At 44.5% G+C, this 10311-nt stretch overlaps 1 long non-coding RNA gene across 1 annotated transcript; it reads left to right on the forward strand.

Moving 5' to 3' along the window:
• Positions 1–9274: 9274 nt before the first annotated feature.
• On the forward strand, positions 9275–10070 carry LOC120651366. Its single transcript, XR_005666149.1, has 2 exons — positions 9275–9592; positions 9671–10070. It is a non-coding gene; the product is annotated as an uncharacterized LOC120651366 (long non-coding RNA).
• The last annotated feature ends 241 nt before the right edge of the window (positions 10071–10311 follow it).

Consider the following 10311-nt stretch of genomic DNA (forward strand, 5'->3'; position numbering starts at 1 on the left):
TCAGTAACTGATTGTTTCATCTCAAGTTTTAAAGAAGAAACTACATGACCAAGATGAAAAGTGGTGGTGGTGGGGGGGGGGGCACGTCCTGCTTTTTGATCGTAGAATTACAGAGGAGTATAGTCGCATAATAAGTTAGCTACTACAGACATTTGGCACCGGTTTCACCGATATCGGTTAGCTGCGACATACACCGCCAAGATGGTATCAAGATACTAGAACATCAAGCGCCCTTCGGGTGCCCTTGAATCTAGGATAATTGTTAGGGGGCTTTATTCCACCTCAGGGGACACGTCCTACTTTCTGATCGTAGAATTACAGAGGAGTATAGTCGCATAATAAGTTAGCTACTACAGACATTTGGCACCGGTTTCACCGATATCGGTTAGCTGCGACACACCACCAAGATGGTATCAATATACTAGAACATCAGGCGCCCTAGGGGGGCTTTCTTCCACCTCTAGACAACTTCAGCCTCTTCACACAGTGCATCCATGACAAAAAAAAGTAGGAGAAGCTTAGGGGGGATCCATAGGTCCGGTGCTCAATAAACATAGCTTCATATAAAACCGTATAGTCACCCCATATTGTCATCATTGCATTAATACCATATATCCAAGATCAAGCATATAAAACCAATATTTATAGTCAATTATTTCTTCTTCTTTGTGTAAAAATGAACATTAGTTGGAGGTTCTATGTGAAAAATATATGAACGTGGGTAGAGACGAGCTGAGTCAAGTTGCAATTTTCAGAAATGGATCGATAAGGTAACATTTAAATATCAAGTATATACATTGCTATTTATAGTCATGCCATATTGTCACCATACCATTAGTACCCTACACCCAAGATCAAGTTTGTCAAATCAATATTTATAGCCATTTTTTTGTTCTTTGTGTCAAAATCAACGTTAGTTGGAGGTCCTATGTGAAAAATATATGAACGTGGTAGGAAAGAGATGGCTTTAGTTGTGATTTTTAGAAAACTGGAGGGCTTTTTCGCAAAGAACATGGTAAGGACGAGCTGAGTTTAGTTGTGATTTTCATAAATGGCTAAAGCAACAGCTAACCGTCATGTGTGTCATTTGCCCCCGTGAAGCACGAAGAGGAGGGAATAGGGAGGGGCTTTTAATCATTGTGATATGGAAGCCAACCTGTCGTCTCTACCAGAACATCTGCATGAACAATCAGGCACTACTGAGAAAATGACTGGCCCACCTGCAAAGGGGAGCCCTAAATCTAGGTCAGGAGGATGTAAACGGTAAATAGAATATAAATAATTGTACTCCCTTCATCCCACATTATAGGCGGTTTTAGCTTTTCTAGGTATATAAATTTTGCTATAAACCTAAAATATCGGTTGTGTATGCAGAATAAAAATCACGTATCTAAAAAGCCTTTTTTGTGTGTGTGTTGGAAAATTGTTTCAGATAATATACAATGCCAGTAGGTGCAACGAGAAGGGCTTACAAAATGCAATGCAACCAGACCAGTCCATTGCTCCAGCACTCTTTCATACTGCTCTTACCAGAATCATGAAACAGAACAATGATATATATTCTTCACATCTCATTTCAGCATACGTTCCGACAAGAATCAATGAAACAAAACCTGTATGACTATCTGACAATTGCACCTCCGTCACAAACGCAAACAGAAAACATAACTTCAGGGCCAAGTGAACAAAGCCAAAGCTTAAACAGAGTTTATCATAGCAAAGAAATGATCACAATCAGCTCCCTTGTCACGATAAGATAAATCACAAAAAATGGCAAACTAGAGTTTAGAAAACTCATATTCCATCCATTAGTGAAAAATTCGATTCTTCAAAGTTCAAACGTTGCATTGTGCAAACCCCCTGGATGTAATCACACTAAACTACGTGCGCATTAGAGTCATGGTAACTGAATAGCAGGACTACCAAGTCATATGCACAAATCAAAATAAAATCTGATGTGATTGTTAATGCATCAAGCAAAAAATCCATGGGTCCTAATTGTCTGATTCAAATAGCTGCCTTATACTGGTTGGCTAACCTGCTTGTTGGTAGGATCGCAAAGCTAGATATCGCACTTCCTGAGCGCATGATGCATTGCAGCCACCACCTTGCACACAAATGTGGCATTTGGAAGAAACATAGAGGCTTTTGGAAGATTCATGGAGACATCAAATGTACATGCCAAAAATAAGTAGGTAGTATACATTTTAAAATACATTATGAAATATAAAACAGGGCTAATTCATTCTGAATGGCAGGGCAATTCTCCTTTGGCATAGATGGCAATAGCATTGCTGACATATCCCGCTAGACTGTGACATCCCGAAAATCCATCAAAAACAAATCACACGCTAAAATAATTATTTGCAAAGCTTCTTATCGTTGAGCTCAAAATACTCTTAAAACCCGAGACCTTTTCCCGGAATCCCTGTTTCCGTTCCTAACGTCCGATTCCCGACCCCGATCTTTTTCCCGTGGCCTCGTCCGCGCGCGCACGCAACGTTGCGCGTGGCCGACCGGGTCACAGCGGCCGCCGCGAATCCCGCCGTCAAGTGCTCGTTCCCCTTTCTCCCCTCCTTTTCTTTTTCTTTCTCCCATTTTTCCTTTTTCTTTTCTTCTTTTCTCCTTCCTCCTTTCTCTCCCTCCTCTTCCACGCGGCCCGGCCCGCACTCCTTCCTTTCTCCTCTGCCGCGCGCGCCTGGCCCGGCCCCCCTCGCCTCCTGCTCCACCCGGCCACGCTTCCCACCCGAGCACGCCTCCCCTTGGCCCGTGCGCACGCACGCCCCCTGGAACACGCTCCTGCGCGCGCGCCCCGCTCCCGACTGCTGCCCCGTGCACGCACACGCGCGCACCGCCGCGGCTCCCGTTCCCCGGCCGAGCGCCGCGCGGACGCGCACACCACCCACCGCCTTCCCGCCGCACGTCGGCCCAGCTTCCTCTCTTTGCCGTATGACGACGGCCACACAGCACCGGTGACCGTGGCACAGCGCCGCCTGCGCCGGTCGCCCGAGGCGTCGCGTCACCAGTGCTCGCCTCGCCGACCGCACCACCGCCATCGTTGACACCCCACCAGTGCCGCACAGTGCCCGTGCCGTCGCATCACCGCTGTGCCGCCTCGCCGCTAGCACCGCCGCATCGCGACGCCATTAACTCGGCCGCGCCGCTCGCCGGCCTCCGCCCGCCCCCCGCCAAACCTCCACCGCCTTAGCTCGCCGATAAAAGGACGCCCAGCACCGCCCTTCGCCCCACGACCACCTCCGCCACCCCCAGCACCTTCCCCCCCAAACTCCAGCGCCGCCGCCGCAAAGCTACTCCGCCGCCGCACCTGCCTCCCGTCGACCCGCCTCTCTGCTCCACTCCAGTCCGAGGTGAGCGAGGGCAATCAAGCCAGAGCCCTCTCTGGTGCTCCTCCCCCACTCCCTGGCCGCTCTCATGCCCCACGACGTCGCCGCCACCGCACTGCCGCCCGCCACCCTCTGACCCCATGGCACCGCCGCCTCATCGCACCCCGGCCCAAATCAAGGCGGGGAGTGGGTTCCCCATGGCCCGCACCCCCCCTTTTCCCCCTCCCGAAGACCGCCGCCGAGCCCAGGGCCGCCGGCCCAAGGCCGCCGGCGCCCTAAGCCTCCTTCTCTGTTTTCCATGGAGGGATGAGGAAGAAGGGGGGCAAATTTGCCCCAAGCCCCCTCCTTTCCCTCTTAATTGGTTAAGAGCCCCCCTCTTTAACCATTTTGCAAAAAGAGACCCCCTTTTTATTATTTTTCAAAACAGACCCTTCCACTATATAGCATATTTGTGAATAGACCCCTACCTCTTTCTAGAATGACCTAAATACTTTCTAGATTACAAACCAAGCCCCTGCCTTCTCAAATATATTTACAAACAAGTCCCTGGACCTTATTTAACCCCTGAACCTTTGTGCAACCTATCATTTTATGCGCCAAACGAACTCTGATCAACCCGAAACTTTACCACGCCTCTCATAATGTAGTTTTGGCCAAGCCTTTAGGAAATCATGCAGCAATATTACTCCAAACTCCATATCTTAATTATGAGCTCAGCGATAAAGCTTTTGTTTCCTTGTCTTGATTGAGTATTTGTTTGTGTGCGTCATAGACAACGGTGTGAACGAAGTAGAGCCCAATGACGAGCAGTACTGCGAGGCCGTGAACGAGGACCAGTTCTGCGACCCCGAGCCCGAAGGACAGTGCTTCGACCAGGACCTCCCCGAAGGCTTCGAAGACGGCAAGTTCAATCCCATCCTTTGATGCATGCTTTTGTCCTAGTTTTTATAAACACAACCCATTGGCCTGTTTTACAAAATTGCATATGTTTTGCTTGCTGAAAACACGGTTGGATAGCCACCCCTTGATTTGTTATGATCATTCCTTGACCACCTAGATTAATGTCTGAATGTGTTGTTTGGACGTCAATCACTGCTAGAACGCTACACTTAGGACCTTGAATTCAATGCAACTTGTTTTATAAAGAAAAGGTGTGTGTGTGGGAAGTGATAAAAATGTGAGATTTCGAAAGATGTGTCTAGGCGAGATGGATGTCATTTCTGTGTGATTTGCCATTTGGTGTGCTTGTGCCTATGTGGCAGAGCAAGGAAGGGAGATATCCATCTTGTCACCCCTAAGGACCGAGTTGGTGTTACATCTCACCTAACTCCACTTTCGTGCAAACCACTCGACCATTGTATGGGCAACGACTTAGCATAAACCCCCACTAGTTAGTCTGATAGCCATCAGGAGAGCTGAGAGCAACGGGTGACCAAGGAGAAGGGATATGTTCTGTGTGACTTAGGCCCCGGTTAAACCTCAGAGATAGGTCAATGGCCCCTTGGTGGATCCCGTGGTGGCTAGTCAGGTCTAGCTAAGGTGGGTAAAGGCTTTGTTGGGATCTGCACCGACACTAAGGTGATCGTGTTGTGGTACCCTATTTGTGGGTAAAGTTGCACACCTCTGCAGAGTTAAAACCTATTCGAATAGTCCGTGCCCATGGTACTGGGCGAGTTACGGTGTGGTCTCACAACTAGTGTTTATTCTGGGATGGGATGGCGTGAGTTGTTTTGTAAATGTATTCGGCAGTTGTGTCGTGTGCTACGGCGGACGAGGAGTCTGGTAGCAGCTTAAAACTTGGATCCTGTGTGGATCAACCCTTTGTGATACTCAGTACAAGAAAACTGGTTTTGGAAAATGCTTTCTTTCAAACGAACCCCTGCATAAAATATTGCTTTCCGCAAAACAAACCCTAGCCTTATCCTTGTTTTATCCTATGCATTATATTCTGTTTATACCCCTCCGTGGGTGTGGTTGGATTTGCTGAGTACGTTTGTACTCACCCCATTCATTATTTTTTTACAGAGGAAGATCCAGACTTTGTACCAGAGGACGTTGAATAGGGTACCGTCCTGCACCCAGCCTTGCCTGTGGATTTGGGTCACCCGCAGGAGATTCCGCATGACGCAAAACTCTGATGACTTACTTTTTATATTTAATATCATTGCGTGTGTGTGGATTGTAATCCTCGCGATAGTGGCGCTCCTCTGCTCACTACCGCGTAGAGTTGTATGGTAATGAACCATCTGATGTAATAAATGTGTCATCAGCCTCCTGGGACTGATGTTTGTAACACATTTAAGTCTTCTCTTATGAGGGGACGCTTCATAGACCCACCAGCCTCCATGCCAGAGGAGAATTGCGATGTGATTCTCACCCTGAATACCCTAATGTTTGATTACTACTACTACTGCTGCTGCTGCTGCTGCTGCTCCTACTGCTACTACTACTGCTACTACTACTGCTGCTACTACTACAACAACAACAACAAAGCACTTTTTAGTCCAAAGCAAGCTGGGGTTGGCACCACAATGTTTGGCTGATCACCCTTATTCTGTTAATTGTCCTATCTTCAAATCTTTGTCTGCACTTTTTCTCATCTTGTGTTGTCTTCTACCAAGTATATGTATATATAGAGAGAACAGAAACTAGGAAGAAGGGTGTGGATATACTTCCAGGATATGCTTCATAATTAGGAGGGGCTTCAAGTTGCACATGAAAACTAGAATGGTCCCTATTCTCATCATCTGATCCAAAAAGGCAACCTTTTTCCACATTCCTTTCAGTATCATTGCTAGTAAAGAAGTAAACATTAACATAAGACACTGAATTTTTTTTTCCAAATATTATTGATGGACACGCAATTGGCGGACCATACGAATGTTCCTTTTTCATGTCCAGATCCCATTGATATTATACTTCAACAAGGAACATCCTTGTGGATCTTCTTTCTCATTTCATGCCCTTTCAAGCCGTGAATAACCTGATAAGCATCTAGTGCTTTTAAAAAGAAAACTAAGTGTGCTGGTTGAGCTGCTCTTCGGTGCCAAAAAGCCGCATAAACTTGAGGCATCCAAATATTTCATGTCATTGACTAAATCATTCTTACCAACAAACTAACTCAAATTTTACTCCCTTTATTTTTCTACCAAATAACCTTCCATGGCTTCTTCACACTTTCTAAGTTGTACAACAGTATAATTGATAGTTATTTTGTTAATTTACATACCCTTGCCATACATGTAAACTTCTCGAGGGAAAAGAATATCGATAGATGCTATAGTTCAGAGGCCGACCACTGGGGCTAGAACCCAGCTGCTCACAAATTGTGAGGACCTTGGTACTCCCTGCCTTTAAGACAAAGCCAAAGGATTGTCTTTTCCATGTGGGACTTATAATTTTCTTGTGGTGTATAAACATTTACAGAAAATATTACACAGCTTTAGCTTGTTCACTCTAGGAAATCTCTACCGGTCATCCCTCTTATAACCTCACTATTGCCACCAATAGAAGAGTAACCCCACTGCCCCATATGATCATTTCAAACACAGTTTGTACACAAGTGATGATTGAGAGGTTTATATAAGATTGTATACAAGTATTTAGCCATGAATGTTAAAATTTTGAGATACACATATTTCAGTTTTCCATTACTAGTCTATCAGCCCGTGCGCCCGCACGGGTTAATTAAAATTAATATGAAAATAAGGCTTATAGCTAATAATTATAATTATCTATCTTACACCCTCATTTATCTATTAAATATTCTAACACATGGTCTGAAATACTTATTTATCATAATCTATGCAAAAGATTTAACATGTGGAGGCTTGAAAGAGCCTCCAATTAGTAATAATAAGATACATTTAAGGAAAATGTTGTGAATGAAAGTAGCATTATGCATTTTCTTTAACAGTATGCATTGCTTTTTGCAAAAAGGATTGACAAGCTAGTGAACAGATCTTAGGATTTCTGGACCACCACGATCCTATTTGTTGATCTAGTTTAACAATAATACTGTACTTTGCAGTTTTATTGTATTGCATTGCTATGCGCCATCAATATGACTGGCTAACCTAGAAAGGCTATCACATGCAAAGGACATCAAAGAATGCAAAGTTGGCCCTTTCAAGCAAAGGAAGAGTACCACATGGTCATCCCATGGACTAAAGAAATGACATTCTTCTTTTGGACTGCCTGCCTATCAGTTCCGAACCAAAACTAAAGATGTTCAGATCATATTATTCCGCAAGTGGTAATAACAAAAGGAAAGTTCATCATCCCAAAACTGATGCGCTAGTTGGTTTGCGCAAGAAAAATGAAACAAAAAGCAAAGCATGAGAACCCAAACAGAAACAATTGATTTTTTATTGGGGGGGGGGGGGCGCAACAGACTTACTACATGCCAAATGTGGTCGAGATTGCCATTTTTTCAGGAACCAACATTCGGCAGACATGGACTAAAAAAAAGTTCACAAGTGAACTGGCCTGATCACTAACATAACTGAAATTATAAGACACCGTAAAATCATAGAGAGCATGCATGCATTATTCCTTCTTGGAACTAATTAAATATTGTGTAGCATATGTAGTTTTACCTGTAATTAATCAGAACGGAAGTAAAGTAAGGTCCCTTCAATTGCCTTTCTTTTATGCTAGGAGTCCTGATAAATCCTTGAATAAAGCCATGAGCTCCCTGATCACGGTCTGACATATTTCAACAACCACTAGCAGTTTCTTGTGCATTTGACTTAGGGAATATCTTATGGTAAAAAAATTGCATGGTACAAGGAACACAATGTGTTACATTCAGATACTTAACTTCACACAATTAGGGCTTCTGCATAACAATGACTTGCTGAGTGATGATCTTTATTTTGGTTGGTTAATGAGCAACAGATTGTTCTAGATAAGATGAGCAATCACTTAACCTGAATAAATGCCTATCCTCCATGTGACCTGCAAGCAAAAGTTATATGCATCTCTTTTCTTAAAGGAATCAGATCCATTCTCTAGATTTATGAAGAGAAGATCCATAAGAATGTCCCACGACAAAGCATAGCATCAATAGGATCTGGACAAGGAAGCATTGCAGGCTTGGTCCACTGGATGCATGTTCATGTTAAGACTGGTCTCCTTTCACGACAGGAAAAAAAAACTATAAGCAAGTAATCTGTGATCACATGGCAATGATGGCAAATCTGTCTACATGGAGCAAATTCAAAAGTGACAGTTAGCTTCTCGAGCATTGTCCTGTTTAGGCATATTCGGAGGCATATCCAGATTTTGATCATAGAGCTTTGCAGTATGCCAGTATATATACCGACCATGGAGACTTAAAACTGCAAGCAAGGAAACATAGGAGCATTCAAGGAAAATGATATGAACATGAAGTAACAGCAGACTGAAGAAGATCAAGTGAAGTAGTTCAGGGTGAGAATCACAGTGCAGCTCTCCTCTGGCATGAAGGCTGTGAACAATAGATATTCGATGTAAATTCCAGCCTTTCCATGCCAAAGGAGAGCTGCCCTACCATTCAGTAACCCTGCAACAGGAATGCATAATCCCCATATAGTGGAGCTGTTTTCAGTAGAACATTGTCAAGTGTAATGCATGAAGGTACTCTGTACAGGGATCTGCATTTTATATTTCTTTATCCATGTAACTTCTTGTTCTTATTGTTTATCATTCATAAAAATATACCTTGTTTTTGCAATTGTTTATGGGAAACGTATTAGGTGCAAACCAACCTCTCCGTGCAAACTATGGAAACTTCAATCTAGGTCATCGGATCAACATCCAAAGGGTATAGAGGATTGGGTAATTTTCCAATCTGGACCCGCCCTTGGATTGGGTAATCACATTTTTGCAAATCCCCCCTCCCACCCTCCTGTGCCCCTTCCCTTGGATGTTGATCCGATGGCCCAGATTGAAGTTTCCATAATTTGCACGGAGAGGTTGGTTTGCATCTAATATGTTCCCTTGTTTATGAAATATAGTTAAATACACTATTCCTAGCCCACCAAGTAAAGACGACAATCTTTGGTCACAACCAGCTAAAGCAAAAGTTCTAAAAATGGAAACACAATTGTGAGCACATTGGCAGTTGTCAAGTGACTAATTATCCACAAAGGGATCGGCATATCAATTATTATATGAACCAACGAACAAGAACTTAGAGCAGCATATGGTTTGTGGGCTTGTGGGAGTACCCTATAAATCTGAACTGGCATAATGAGAGCAAGCTGGTAAGTTGTAGCTTCAAAAATAGTTGTCTTTGTTAAAACGGGAAGAAGGAATCGATCACATCCTCTTTGAGCATGCAGAGGGTGGTGACTGCTGACAGTGGCGAGATCGAGGACGGAGTGGGTGGTGGCGTCGAAGGATGGTACTGCCGGACTGCGGACCCGTCGGCATCGAGGAAAGCCCCTAGAATCGGCGGCGGATTCTGGGCGCGGAAGGTCAGCAAGGAGCGGACGGCGCGGAGCCACGGGCGGCAGGCGAGGCGAGCGCAGCGCTGAGGGATGACGAGGGCCGGGAGGCGGAGGAACATCTCCAGGAGGATGTGTGAGACTGCGGCACAGAGGCCCTTGGCCTTGGGGCACCGCTTCACCTGCCAATGCTCAAATTTGAACTTTGAATGGTTCGAACGACCGTACAAGATTCCATCCAAGTTCTTTAAGAATATATGAAATTTTTTTAATATATCCATGCTGATACGGATAATTCAAATTTAATTGTGTCATCAAAATCCGATGAACACGGTTTATATGACAGCCCCATCATTTTTCATCAAAAGGAAGCAACTACCTTCCCAGTTGAGAAACCCCCCGAACCCTTGCTACGCCAGCGAGAGAGTTTTTTTTAACCCCCAACCTGAAACTCGCTCTCGCCCCTTCAGACTTTAGGGTAATATGTATTTTATTAACCCCAACCTGAAATTCGGATATGAGGAATGGTACTAAAG

Source organism: Panicum virgatum, chromosome 1K, assembly GCF_016808335.1.
Source record: "Panicum virgatum strain AP13 chromosome 1K, P.virgatum_v5, whole genome shotgun sequence".
NCBI lineage: Eukaryota > Viridiplantae > Streptophyta > Magnoliopsida > Poales > Poaceae > Panicum > Panicum virgatum.